Raw genomic sequence first — 13,071 nt, forward strand, 5'->3', positions numbered from 1 at the left:
GGTCTTCGACATTCAGTCACCACTATTGACCTTTTAATTTTTTATTTTTCTCTTCTCAATAGCGGTGACTGTGGTCGTCGCTAATGACCTCTCATCAGCGGTGACTTTGGGGGTCGACGATATTCAAGACAAAATAACGGCGACATTCCATGCTATTGACCTTTTAATTTATTATTATTATTATTATTTTTCTCTTCTCAATAGCGGCGACCCCATAGTCGCCGCTAATGACCCCCATCAGCAACTACTTTGGGGGTCGCCAGTATTCAGGACTAAATAGCGGCAACATTTAGTCATCGCTAATTAGCTTTTAATTTTTAATTTTTTAATTTTTCTCTTCTCATTAGTGGCGACCTCATAGTTGCCACTAATGACCCCTTATCAACGGCGACTTTGGGCGTTGCCGCTATTCAAGAATTTGTCACTGCTAATTGTTTTTAAATTTTTTTTAAAAAATTTTGATCATGTTATTAGCGGCGACCGCTATTTACTCATCATTAGTAGCTACTATTAGCGGTGACATGAGAGTCGCCGCCGCTAATGACTAACCATTAGCGGCAACTTTTAGGGTCACCGCTATTTGTTTGGTCGCTAATGACCATATTGCTTGTAGTGTTTTAGGGTCATTCAAATGTACTGTAACAAAATTTATCTACTATCCTATGCTATATATGATTGACGGAATGTGATAATCTAAAAAGGAATAGAAACATTCACATTGCACAATTATAAGTGTGTTTTTAAATTCTTGAAATCTAAACTCATGAGGACTGAAACATCGTGTTAATTAATTACATAACCAAGATGACTGAAGCACTTATACATTCTTTAAATGTAACCAAGATGACTAAAACACATATATTCTTTAAATGTAATTGTTTATATAAGCTTTTGGACACTCGGTTTTTTTAATGTTTTACTTAAAAACAATCATTTTCACAATCCTTTTCTGAGCACTTGACCTATAAAGGAGACTTCATAGCAATTAGAAGACCATTGTTAGGAGGACTCTGTCATTCTCCAGACACATATCTAACGTCTTTTTGGGATATTTTGGCCTTCATCCGTTGGTTGCCAATAACATAAATAGGGAGCGACATCAAAACTTAAACTAGTTGTATAGGGGCAGAAATATATTGAAATCAGCCCCTCTAAAAATTGGTGTATGCCACTATGAGCAGCGAGCACACGGTAATCTTTAGTAAAAGGCGAAAGAATAGTTCGCTCTGTGCTCACTGCGTGGCTCCATGAGTTAGATGCATTGGTTACAGCATGTTATATAGGCATAGTCCCGCTCCGGGTTTTATCTTCTAGTCGATGTGGGAAATGCATTTTCTATATTCATCAAAACATTTGAATACCCATGCCACGCTTATCGGAATTTGTGCATACACATGTACATTATCTATATACTAGATTAATCGTCGATGCTTAAATTAAAAAGAAAGGTGCATCAATTGTCTTGCTTGGTTAATTTGTAGTTTAAATGTAAATGTTTAATTTCCTAAGCATTCCCTCAAACAACCATATTTGAACCAACGTACTGACGTATAAAACAATTAATTATTACTTGGTTAAATCACCACTTAATCCAAAAAAAATTAAGGGTTAAATATTCTTTTACCTCATAGGGTTTAAATTTTTTATTTTTTTGTCCTTTAAGGTTTTATTTTTATCATTGGAGGTAGCTGAAATTTTCATAAAGACGAAGATGGTACCTCCGTTAAAATTTTATCCAAAATTTAACGGAACGCCACATCAGCGCCAATCAAATATCGCCACGTGTCATATAATTAATTTTTTTTTAAGAAAATATTTTTAAAAAAATTAAAAAGATTAAAAAATTATAATTTTTCAAAAAAAAAAAAACAATTTGGGACCACCCCTTTGGCCATTTGGGGGGTGGCATCTGGCCGGTTTGGGGGGTGGCGAGGGCCAGATGGGGGTGGCCGAAACCACCCCCAGTGGTCTGGGGGTGGTTTCGGGCCTTTCGGCCACCCCCTTCCACTATCCCTTGCTTGTCCCAAATTTTCCCAAGAAGCCCCCCGATCCACGCCCTTTTCTACCATAAATCAAGAACTTCAAAGCTGGCTTCTGGGTAGAGGGATTGTTCTTTGGAGCTGGAACAACCGTTCGGCTCTAATTAGGATTATTTACTTCAAAGAAGAAGCAGAATTGCTAACATCAGGCCCATCAAACTTCCTTTCAATTCCAGGCACCATTAGCATTCTTGGATGTGGGAGAAGTGCTCCGGAAACATCACCCCACCAATCAGGATTGTTGACATACCACTCCTTGGTCTTCTTTAGACCCTCTTCCCATGAAGTTCGTTCAAACCATCCCAAGTTCTTCAGCTTCTGGTCATCCAAAAAGTATCTCTGGTCATTAAAAGGCCTATTCTCTACCAACTTAATATACTCATCTGGGTTCAAAGAGAAAAGATGAAAAATTTCCCTAGCCAGATGGGATCGAGTGGCCAAGGCAAAGGGGGTGGCCGAACCACCCCCAAACCCACTAGGGTGATTTCGGCCACCCCTTTGCCTCCTTGGGGTGACTTCAGCCGAGCCACCCCCAAACCGGCCAGATGGGGGTGGCCAACCATCCCCCAAATGGCCCCAAAATTTTTTTCTTTTTTCCTTTTTTTAATTTTTTGAAAAAGTATAATTTTTTAATCTTTTTAATTTTTTTTAAAAATATTTTCTTAAAAAAATTAATTATTTGACACGTTGCGACATTTATTTGGTGCTCATGACGTGACGTGACATTTCGTTAAATTTTGGACGGAATTTTAACGGAAGTACCATCCCTGTTTTTATGAAAAACACAAGTACTTCCTGTGATAAAAATGAAACTGTAAGAGGAAAAAATAAAGAGTTTAAACCCTAAGGTGCAAAAGAGTATTTAACCCAAAATTTAATCAATACATTAACAAATATATCATTAATTATATATCATATTTCATATAGGGATCTCTATTCTTAATTATGGCCTTAATCAAATATATATGTTTGTATTTTCCAGGCAATCAAACATCTTAATCAATTGAGCTGGCCCTACTTGTAGTAGTGGGCTAGTAGCCGTTATTACACACACACACACAAAAAAAAAAAAAAAAAAAATCAATTAGGACTAGTGATCCATCCACGTACGTGCCTTTGTGAAATGCTACATATATAACTAAGCTAGGGAAAGGCCTCAATAACAGATTGCACAGCATGAATGGATTTCACGGTATATCTTGTAAATCCAGCCTTTTCAAGAAGAAATTTCCACTCCTTCAATGTCCTTTCTTTGCCCGCATTTGTATGAGGCATCATCGCCATGTCCAACGCCAACCTCGCATCACTTAGCTCGTCCATTTTCCCTTCTTCTTCAATCACAGCCTCAACAATTATTACCTTTCCCTTTTCCTCTGGAATTGCTTCTCTGCATTTCTTAAGGATTTGGATGCACTCCTTGTCTCCCCAGTCATGCAGAATCCACTACGTGCATGCAATTCTCACAAAGGTTATTTATTTATTTAAGCAATACATATATGATCAATACATATAAAAAATAACATATAATTTAAAGGTCTTTTATTTTCTTACGGTTGATGTGGGATGTTAGGTGTGACTTGCCACCCATCACACGTGGGCCCCACTAGTTCTCTACTCCTTTTGGGTTTAGGAGACTTTTGTCCAAGTTTGTTTTGGAGTACTTCTCTTATGTGTAATTGGACTCCTTATTTGACTTATAGTAGAAGTCCTAGACCAACATGTAAAAGGAGAGTTAAGCTTCTATATAAGGAACAAAGCACAAGGTGAATTTGTGTGTGCGCCAAAAAACGTGAAGCACCAAAGGGAGGAGAAAAAAGAGAGAATTTGAGAGAAGGAGGTACAAGGGCAGCAAGGGTGTTTTCTTCTTGGTAGTTTTTGGGGGAGCCAAAAACAAGTGATTAGAAGAAAAAGGTGCTGCAGAGTGAGAGAAGAAAATAGAGATCAGCCGCCATCTGTTCCAGCAAAAGAAGAGTTTGTACATCTGTTTTTTGTATTCTATTTTAGAAATAATCTCTCTTGTGTCATAGTGAGATTTGGGTGTATTGGGGCTTTGGGATCTGAGTGATTTTCTTTCTACTATTTTTGTACTCTATCTCTTGATAGTGGATTTTCTCCGGGTCGTCTCCGCCAGTGGATGTAGGCTTGTTAAGCCAAACCACTTAAATCTTTGTGTCGTATATGATTGCTTATCTTTGTTATTCCGCATTCTTCTTATTTTTTGCATCTCACGGGTCTTGGAAAATATGATTAATTTCCTAACAACTGGTATCAGAGCTGTTGGTTCGAGTGGAAGAGATGGCAAGTGAAGAAGGAAAGATGGGAATCGAGAAATTCGACGGCAAAGATTTTGGGTATTGGAAGGTACAGATTGAAGATATTATTTATGGGAAGGATCTTCATCAACCTCTTTTGGAAGAACAACTTGACGACATGGATGATAGCGAGTGGGCTCTGCTTGATCGTAAAGCCCTAGCAGTTATCAGGTTATCACTGTCAAAATCAGTTGCACACAACGTTGTAAAGGAGAAGATCGCAGCAGGTCTAATGGCGGCTTTGTCAAGCACGTATGAGAAGCCGTCGGCTAACAACAAGGTGCATCTGATGAATAAATTGTTCAACCTAAAGATGGCGGAAGGAGCTTCGGTGGCACATCATCTCAATGAGTTCAACACCATCACAAATCAATTGTCCTCGGTGGAAATTAATTTTGATGATGAGGTTCGCGCGTTGATCGTCTTGGCATCTTTGCCCAATAGCTGGGAAGCAGTGAGGATGGCTGTGAGTAACTCTTTAGGAAAGAGTAAACTAAGCTATGAAGACGTCAGGGATTTGATTCTCAGTGAAGAGGTTCGCAGAAAAGATGCAGGTGAAGCCTCTTGTTCTGGTGCTGCTTTAAACCTTGAGACTCGGGGCAGAGGACAAGATAGAAACTCTGGTCAAGGCAGATCAAATTCCAGAAAAGGGAGAAGCAAATTCAGATTCGGCCAACAACCTGAGTGTTGGAACTGTGGCAAGACTGGCCACTACAAGAAGAATTGCAGGGAACTGCAGAAGGAGACTGAGAATGATTATGCAAATGTAGTGACAGAAGAAGTATATGATGCCCTACTTCTATCTGTTGATAGTCCCCTTGATTCTTGGGTCTTAGACTCAGGAGTATCTTTTCATACGACAGCGATCCGTGAAATTCTCGTGAACTATGTTGGTGGAGATTTTGGGAAGGTGTATTTGGCTGACGGAACGGCGCTGGATGTTGTGGGCCTAGGCGATGTTCGCATTAGAGTTCACAGTGACTCGGTATGGAAGCTACAGAAGGTCAAGCATGTTCCGGAGCTGAAAAAGAATCTGATTTCAGTGGGACAGCTTGATGAGGAAGGGCATTCAATTCATTTCCACGGTGGAAAGTGGAAGGTCAGCAAGGGAGCTAGGATTTTGGCTCGTGGTCATAAGACGGGTACTCTCTATATGACGACGAACAGCAAGGATACAGTTGCTGTTGCAGATACGGATGCTGACTCAAAACTATGGCACCTAAGGCTTGGGCACATGAGTGAGAAAGAGATGAAGGTACTTATGTCAAAAGGGAAACTACTGGGGTTAAAGTCAGTTGAGTCTGATTTGTGTGAAGGCTGCATCCTAAGGAAGCAGAAGAAGGTGAGTTTCGCGGAAGTTGGCAAAGCACCTAAGCTTGGAAAGCTGGAGCTGGTACACACGGATTTGTGGGGTCCCGCACCAGTGGCATCTCTTGGAGGCTCGCGGTATTACATCACATTTATTGATGACTCAAGTAGGAAGGTATGGGTTTATTTCTTGAAAAGTAAATCTGATGTATTTGAGACTTTTAAGAAATGGAAGGCCATGGTTGAGACTGAAACGGGCTTGAAGCTCAAGCGTTTGAGATCAGACAATGGAGGAGAATATGAAGACAGGGGGTTTAAACAGTTTTACACAGTGAATGGGATTAAAATGGAGAAAACTATCTCGGGAACACCGCAGCAGAATGGCGTGGCTGAGTGCATGAATAGGACTCTCAATGAGCATGCTAGGAGTATGAGGTTGCATGCTGGGTTACCAAAGACTTTCTGGGCTGATGCAGTGAGCACTGCTGCATATCTGATGAATAGGGGGTCTTCCGTTCCCCTGAGCCATAGACTACCGGAAGAAGTCTGGAGTGGAAAAGAGGTAAATCTTTCACATTTGAAAGTTTTTGGTTGTGCTTCGTATGTCCATGTTGAGTCTGATGCTATGAGTAAACTAGATGGTAAATCTAGTAAGTGTTTCTTCATTGGATATGGAGATGAGGCCTTCGGTTATCGATTTTGGGATGATCAAAATCGGAAGATCATTAGAAGTCGGAATGTGACTTTTAATGAGTGTGCTATGTACAAGGATGGGTCAAGTTCAGAACCTGAAGTTACAGAGCAGGAACCGAAGAAGTCTGGGTTTGTTAACTTAGATGAGCTTTCTGAAAGTACAGTTCAGAAAGAGAAACAATTCGTGGAGGTGGAGCTTGATGAACAGTGTTCACTCACGGATGAATGTGATGACAGAGAATCTTCAAGAGACTTACAGCACCGAGAAAAGTCTTATTCTTTAACAAGAAGCAAAGAGAAACGTGATCGAAAAGCAACAAAGAGGTATGGCTTTGAGGATATGGTTTTTTTTGCTCTAAAAGCTAGTAGTGGAGATCCGTTGTCTATTCAGGATGGTATGCCGAAAGAGGTGGAGTCACTACGGAGTGGTAAAGCTTGGGAATCGGTAGAATTACCCAAGGGAAAGAAGGCTAAAGGGTGCAGATGGGTCTACAAGAAGAAAGAGTCATCGGATAAAGCTGTACGGTCGACGGGACAGATAGGGAGGCATAGTGTTATGTCTAAATCAGGTCATATGCTCAAGTTCAAGAGGCGCTTGGACTTGAGGGACACTTGTGAAGTATGATTGCCCTTGAGGGCTGAGGCGGAGACATCTGGAGGAGACACGTTTTGGTAGACTTGATGGGATTCAAGTCAAGGTGGAGATTGTTAGGTGTGACTTGCCACCCATCACACGTGGGCCCCACTAGTTCTCTACTCCTTTTGGGTTTAGGAGACTTTTGTCCAAGTTTGTTTTGGAGTCCTTCTCCTATGTGTAATTGGACTCCTTGTTTGACTTATAGTAGAAGTCCTAGACCAACATGTAAAAGGAGAGTTAAGCTTCTATATAAGGAACAAAGCACAAGGTGAATTTGTGTGTGTGCCAAAAACGTGAAGCACCAAAGGGAGGAGAAAAAAGAGAGAATTTGAGAGAAGGAGGTACAAGGGCAGCAAGGGTGTTTTCTTCTTGGTGGTTTTTGGGGGAGCCAAAAACAAGTGATTAGAAGAAAAAGGTGCTGCAGAGTGAGAGAAGAAAATAGAGATCAGCCGCCATCTGTTCCAGCAAAAGAAGAGTTTGTACATCTGTCTTTTGTATTCTATTTTAGGAATAATCTCTCTTGTGTGATAGTGAGATTTTGGTGTATTGGGGCTTTGGGATCTGAGTGATTTTCTTTCTACTATTTTTGTACTCCATCTTTTGATAGTGGATTTTCTCCGGGTCGTCTCCGCCAGTGGATGTAGGCTTGTTAAGCCGAACCACTTAAATCTTTGTGTCGTGTGTGATTACTTATCTTTGTTATTCCGCATTCTTCTTATTTTTCGCATCTCACGGGTCTTGGAAAATAGGATTAATTTCCTAACATGGGACCATATAGTGCTTACCATTAGGAAAGCCGCATCGGCCTTTGGAATACTTTGAAACATGTCACCCCCAACACGTTCAACTCCGTGGAACGCCGCCGCATTGGAGACAACATGAGGAAGATCAAAGTGGATGCCTCGAAGCCATGGGAATGCCTTCAGCAACATATGCAAAGTCGTTCCATTGCCCCCACACCCACATCCACCAGACTGTTAAGCCCATTAAATATCTCTGGACAACCGTGAATTATTGCAGGCACTGCCACCCTGGCATCAGAAGCCATTGCTTCATTGACAAGCTCGCTCTGAGCAGGATTTGCTTCGAAAAAGCTCCATGCATCTTCGCCATGAACCACCTCAAATGGTGAAGTCTCATTGTCTAGAACACGGGCACTGAGACGGTGCAATGATGCCGTCGCTATTGGGCTGCTATTTAGCATAATAAAAGCAGCCATGCTATGCTCTCCATATCTCATCAAACGGCGAGATAGAGTCGTTTGTGCATAACCTGGTGAGCCATGGGCGGTGAGTTCCTCTTTGAATATTCTCCAGTGCATTAGGAACCTCATTATGCGGTAGAGGGGGGAAGGAGCGCATGCTAGAGCTGATGACAACTCGGATAGTGTCATGGGACTTCCATGGCTTTCAATGACATCGGCTATCCCAAGCTCAATAGCACACTTCACTACCGCCATTTCTGTAAATCCAAAGGCATATTTCCAGATACTCGCTTCCGCCTGCTCTTCTTCTTCGCACCATTTTGTCTCTCTTTGCGATTCTTCCATCTCTCCTTAATCGATTAAGGCTGTGGTGATAGAGTTAAGGTTGAGCAACCTATATATATACACGAGAAAAAGGAAGAATTGTTTGTCAATATGGAAAGGAAGCTGTCATGCACAGTGATTGTTTACTTTACTGTACTGTACCTTTTTTTGTATAATTCCTTTTATTTAAGGTAGCCCACCAACGGATCAGGATTCCTCTAATTGTTATTAATTGCAGAATCTCAATTTTTGAGATTCTAGTTATCCAAAATATCTAAAGGTCTAAAAACATTTAGGAACATAAAACACCTGATTATATTAAATAATAAAAATATTTATTTATTTATTAAAAAATAATAATAATTGGAGGAGCCGCTGCCACCTATCCCATGGGTGGCTGAGGGTGGCGTGAGGCCACCCCTAGGCCATGGGGGTGGCCGCATGGCCTTCTGGGATGGCGTGAGGCCACCCCTTGGCGCGCAACCACCCTCAGATGTGCGGCTCTGGACGGAGTTGCCCTTTGGTTTTTTTTATATATATAATGAGGTTTTCTAATTTTAAAATAATGATATAATATTTTTGTATTAAATATGAAATATTAAAAAAAAAAAATCAACTTATTTTTGTAAAAGCAACTGTTAGCTAGGGGTATTGTCAAAAATTCTAAAAGCAATATGCAAGCATTCGAAAAATAGTCTAACTTATTTAATTATATAGCTTAGTATTTCAATTTTCTTTTTCTAAGTCTTATAACATGAAAATTTAGTATAAGGATGAAGGGGCCTGGCTTTATATCATAACAAGCTGATAAGTGTAACAAGCCTAAATTCCATGTGAGCAGAAGATTTCAAATATCTTCTTCTTTCTCATTTTGATTGATGGAATCATATTCAAATCCATCTTTGGTGCAATATTCATAACCCGAGTAATGCTACTTAGTAGACTGTTACATAACTGTTATATAACTTGACAAAGTGACAGTAAAAATCAAACTTAATTTAGATTATCACTTGCAAAAACAAAAATACTAAATACCACTACTATATTCATAACCCAATAAAGTATGTTTTAAGCATATTTCTATATATGTATTATTAGTTACAAATGCTGATAAGTTTGAATATACAAAAGATAAAAGATATACAAAATTTAAATCTTGCAAGCGGGAATTGAACACTTGAAAATTGAAATGTAGTTAATTTTCTCTGATTACAATTACTCAACCTTCATGTTGCATCAGGATCGACTCTACAAGCAATGGCGGATCCAGAAATTCATTCTATCAGGGGCGTCAATAAAATAATAAAATATAATGATAAAATAATTTTTTTTTTCTCTTTATACATTATATTTTTATTATAATATGGTAAATACAATAAAAAAAAAAAAAAAATTATACCACAATATATGTATCAAAAAAGCATATTTATATGCTAAATTGATATATTAGTTACCATGTAGGCACTTGTACAAAAGTAAAGGAAAATACAAAATACAAAGTGCCTAAAATTGCATTCTATGCGGTCTTAGAGAAACAAAATCATCAAGTATCAAATCTGAATCGAAGCTTTCAGCAATTTCCCTTTCAATGTAGACAAGTAAATTATTTTCAAGAAATTCATCTTCCATTTTGTTACGAAGTATTGTTTTAATAATTGTTTACTTCTCATACTCTAATGATATTATAATCAAATTATTAGCATATTCCGATAGCTATTAGCCTAAAATGAATTAATAAAAAGAAAAAAATCTAAGATTGGCAATAATCTTCTGAAACACGTTGATGCTTGACAAAATCCCAAAGTATATAAAACACACCAAACAAAAAAAAAAAAAGAATAACAATATTATTTTAGAATAAGATAAACAAAATGATGAAAATGAGAGATATATCTCAATTAAAAAGCTTAAATTATAACCAAGATAAATTAAGGCGTTAACGGCTTTAATTATAAACTTTACTCTCAACATACTCGGTTGGGTACTTGGATTATGACAAGAAAATGCCAAATATTGATAAATAAACATTAAATTTCTTGACTTTTTTTTTTCTTTTTTTTTTTAATGTGAAACCAAGAAACCAAAACAGCTGGAGGAGTTTTTTTCTTTTATTTTTGTTACATGGGGCGGTAAACAATTCATGTCAGAAAAATACTTAAAAAAAAAATTCTTAATACTTTTTACCCGCCCCAGGTCGCCCCCACTTCTCTCGATCCGAGACTACAAGTGTTTTGTCAAAATGAGAAACAGCTTCTGCATAATCTTCACATGTGGTGGTTGTCAATATTTGAAACAGCTGCAGCTTCATCTGCATAATTGAATATATATATATATACGAGAAATCGAGATAGTTCAACTTCGAATACGTAATTGGTGATTATTTTACCAGCTCCCCACGGACACTTTGACCATGGAAAACATGCCAACGAATGGTCAGGGATGCCGGAGAGCCGTTTCATAAAGGAATAACAGGAATCTCTAGAATTCTGGTCCGCGCATAGATTTACAGTGCCCTCAGTTTTGAGGATTCTGATTTCTAGGAAAAATTTCACTTAATTCTAGTTATTAACTTTTATAATTTTTGTAATGTTCATTTAAACTTCCAAAAGACTCTTAAATTAGTGTACCGAATTTTAAATTTTTTTATAATCTCACTCATCCGATTAGAATTTGGAGTTAAATTAAGTGGTCGAAGGATAAAATTATCATTATACCCTTGTAAACTTTATAAAATTACAATTATATTTTTATTTTTAAATAAAGGTATTTTAGAAATTTCAATGGCCTCTGTTAGGATTTAACAGAAATTCCTAACAGGGGTGAAATTTGATTTTAAGTTCGATATACTAAGTCGAAAGGTTTTAAACTTTGGAAGGACATTGTAAAAGTGATGAAAGTTCAAGAGGATAAATGGAGTTTTTAATAAATTTATTGTTGGGATTGCTAGTAATTATTCATGTGCAAATGTGAGAGAATTTTTATATGGTCTATAATTTAGGCTTGCAAAACGTATTCGTGTTTACGACATAATTATAAACGGGTCTATAATTATCCAACCCGATTACGACCTGACACGTTTAAGCCCAACCCGAACACGACACATTTAACTAAACGTGTCAAAGTCCCAACCCGAACACGACACAGTCTATAAACGAGTAACACGACACGATTATGACCCGTTTATATAAACGAGTCGTAATCGTGTCGTATTACCCGTTTATAGACCAACCCAACACAACATGAATGTAAATTCATTATAGTTTTTAACCTTTTATAGCCATGCCAAAATGGTTTTTTTTTTTTTTTTTTTTTTTTTTTTTCCCCTAATCAGTCTTTCCTCTACTTCCTAAACAAAATCCTCAAAAACAATAACTAAACCATCAAAGGACAAAGCTTACAAAGTTACAAACCATCAAAGGGCAAAGTTTAATGAAAAAAAAAAAAAAGAACATATGGGTCAAACATGTCAACCCACGAACCCGGCGGGTTGACATGCCACGACATGTTTACTAAACATGTCGTAAACGAGTGAACTGTTTATGACCCGAACTCGTTTAAGCCCAACTCTAACCTAAATTTTATGTATTGTGTTCGTATTGGGTTCGCGTTTCACGAGTTAAATTGCCAACCCTAGTTTATATGCTCCAATAGAATGGCAGGTTATTTTAAATCTGTTCTGATTTATGAGAGATGGACCCCATAGAAATTCTCTTCATTTGATATCATAATTGCTAGTAATGGAAACAACAAAATTAATGAAGATCTATATCCAGTTTTTGATAACATTCAATATTGAAATTTAAAATGAAGTACAAAAAGAGCTTTAGACTTTAAAGATCGTGGGCATGTTCGCTAACTATTTTTTCTCATTTCTCCTAAAAAAGTCAACTTCATTTATTCATTTTAACAAACAACTTTTTTTGGTTGTGTTTGGCAAATCCTTTTGCCTTCGTTATTGTACCTAAAATTTTAAATTTTTTATATTAAAAAATGAAAATATTTTTATTTTGTAGTGATTTTTTAATTTGAATTGTAAAAAAAAAAAATTAAATGATGTGATATAAAAAATGAGAATATTTTGATGTTGATTTTTTTGAAAAAAAAAAAATGGTGCGTGAATAGTATTGAGGTGATGAAATGGTTTGCCAAACACGACTCTTATTTTTCTCTCCTAAAAAATTCTAAACTCATTTCTACTTTATATCACAACAATCAATTCTTTATTTATTTATTTTTTTCCTTTAAAAACTCTACGCCAAAAATTATTTATGATAGAATCGACGAACCATTAAAAGCCAAGTACATTTCACAGTTTTCACTAAAAAAAAAAAAAAACAAAAAAAAACAAAGCAAATGTGTATTCGAAGGCGTTATTAATATGCTTCACGGAAAAAAGGACAATAACGCTTTCTTTCTTCTTTTTTTTTTTTTTTTTTAAGGGTAAAATACTTTTTTGCCCCTATAATTTAACAACTTTATTTTTTTGCCCCTATCAATTTTATTTTGTATCACATATAATAGCTAAAAATAGAGATAGTATCTCCGTCTAATTTT

The 13,071-nt window shown here is 37.3% G+C and overlaps 1 non-coding gene and 1 pseudogene across 1 annotated transcript; both read right to left on the reverse strand.

The window, feature by feature from the left end:
• Positions 1–1,127: 1,127 nt before the first annotated feature.
• On the reverse strand, positions 1,128–1,245 carry LOC132168273 (U5 spliceosomal RNA). The gene has a single exon (XR_009438793.1). It is a non-coding gene; the product is annotated as a U5 spliceosomal RNA (small nuclear RNA).
• Positions 1,246–3,182: 1,937 nt separating this feature from the next.
• On the reverse strand, positions 3,183–8,538 carry LOC132167847 (acetylserotonin O-methyltransferase-like; annotated as a pseudogene).
• Between the last annotated feature and the right edge of the window lie 4,533 nt (positions 8,539–13,071).

The sequence above is a fragment of the Corylus avellana genome, chromosome ca1 (genome assembly GCF_901000735.1).
Source record: "Corylus avellana chromosome ca1, CavTom2PMs-1.0".
Taxonomy (NCBI): domain Eukaryota; kingdom Viridiplantae; phylum Streptophyta; class Magnoliopsida; order Fagales; family Betulaceae; genus Corylus; species Corylus avellana.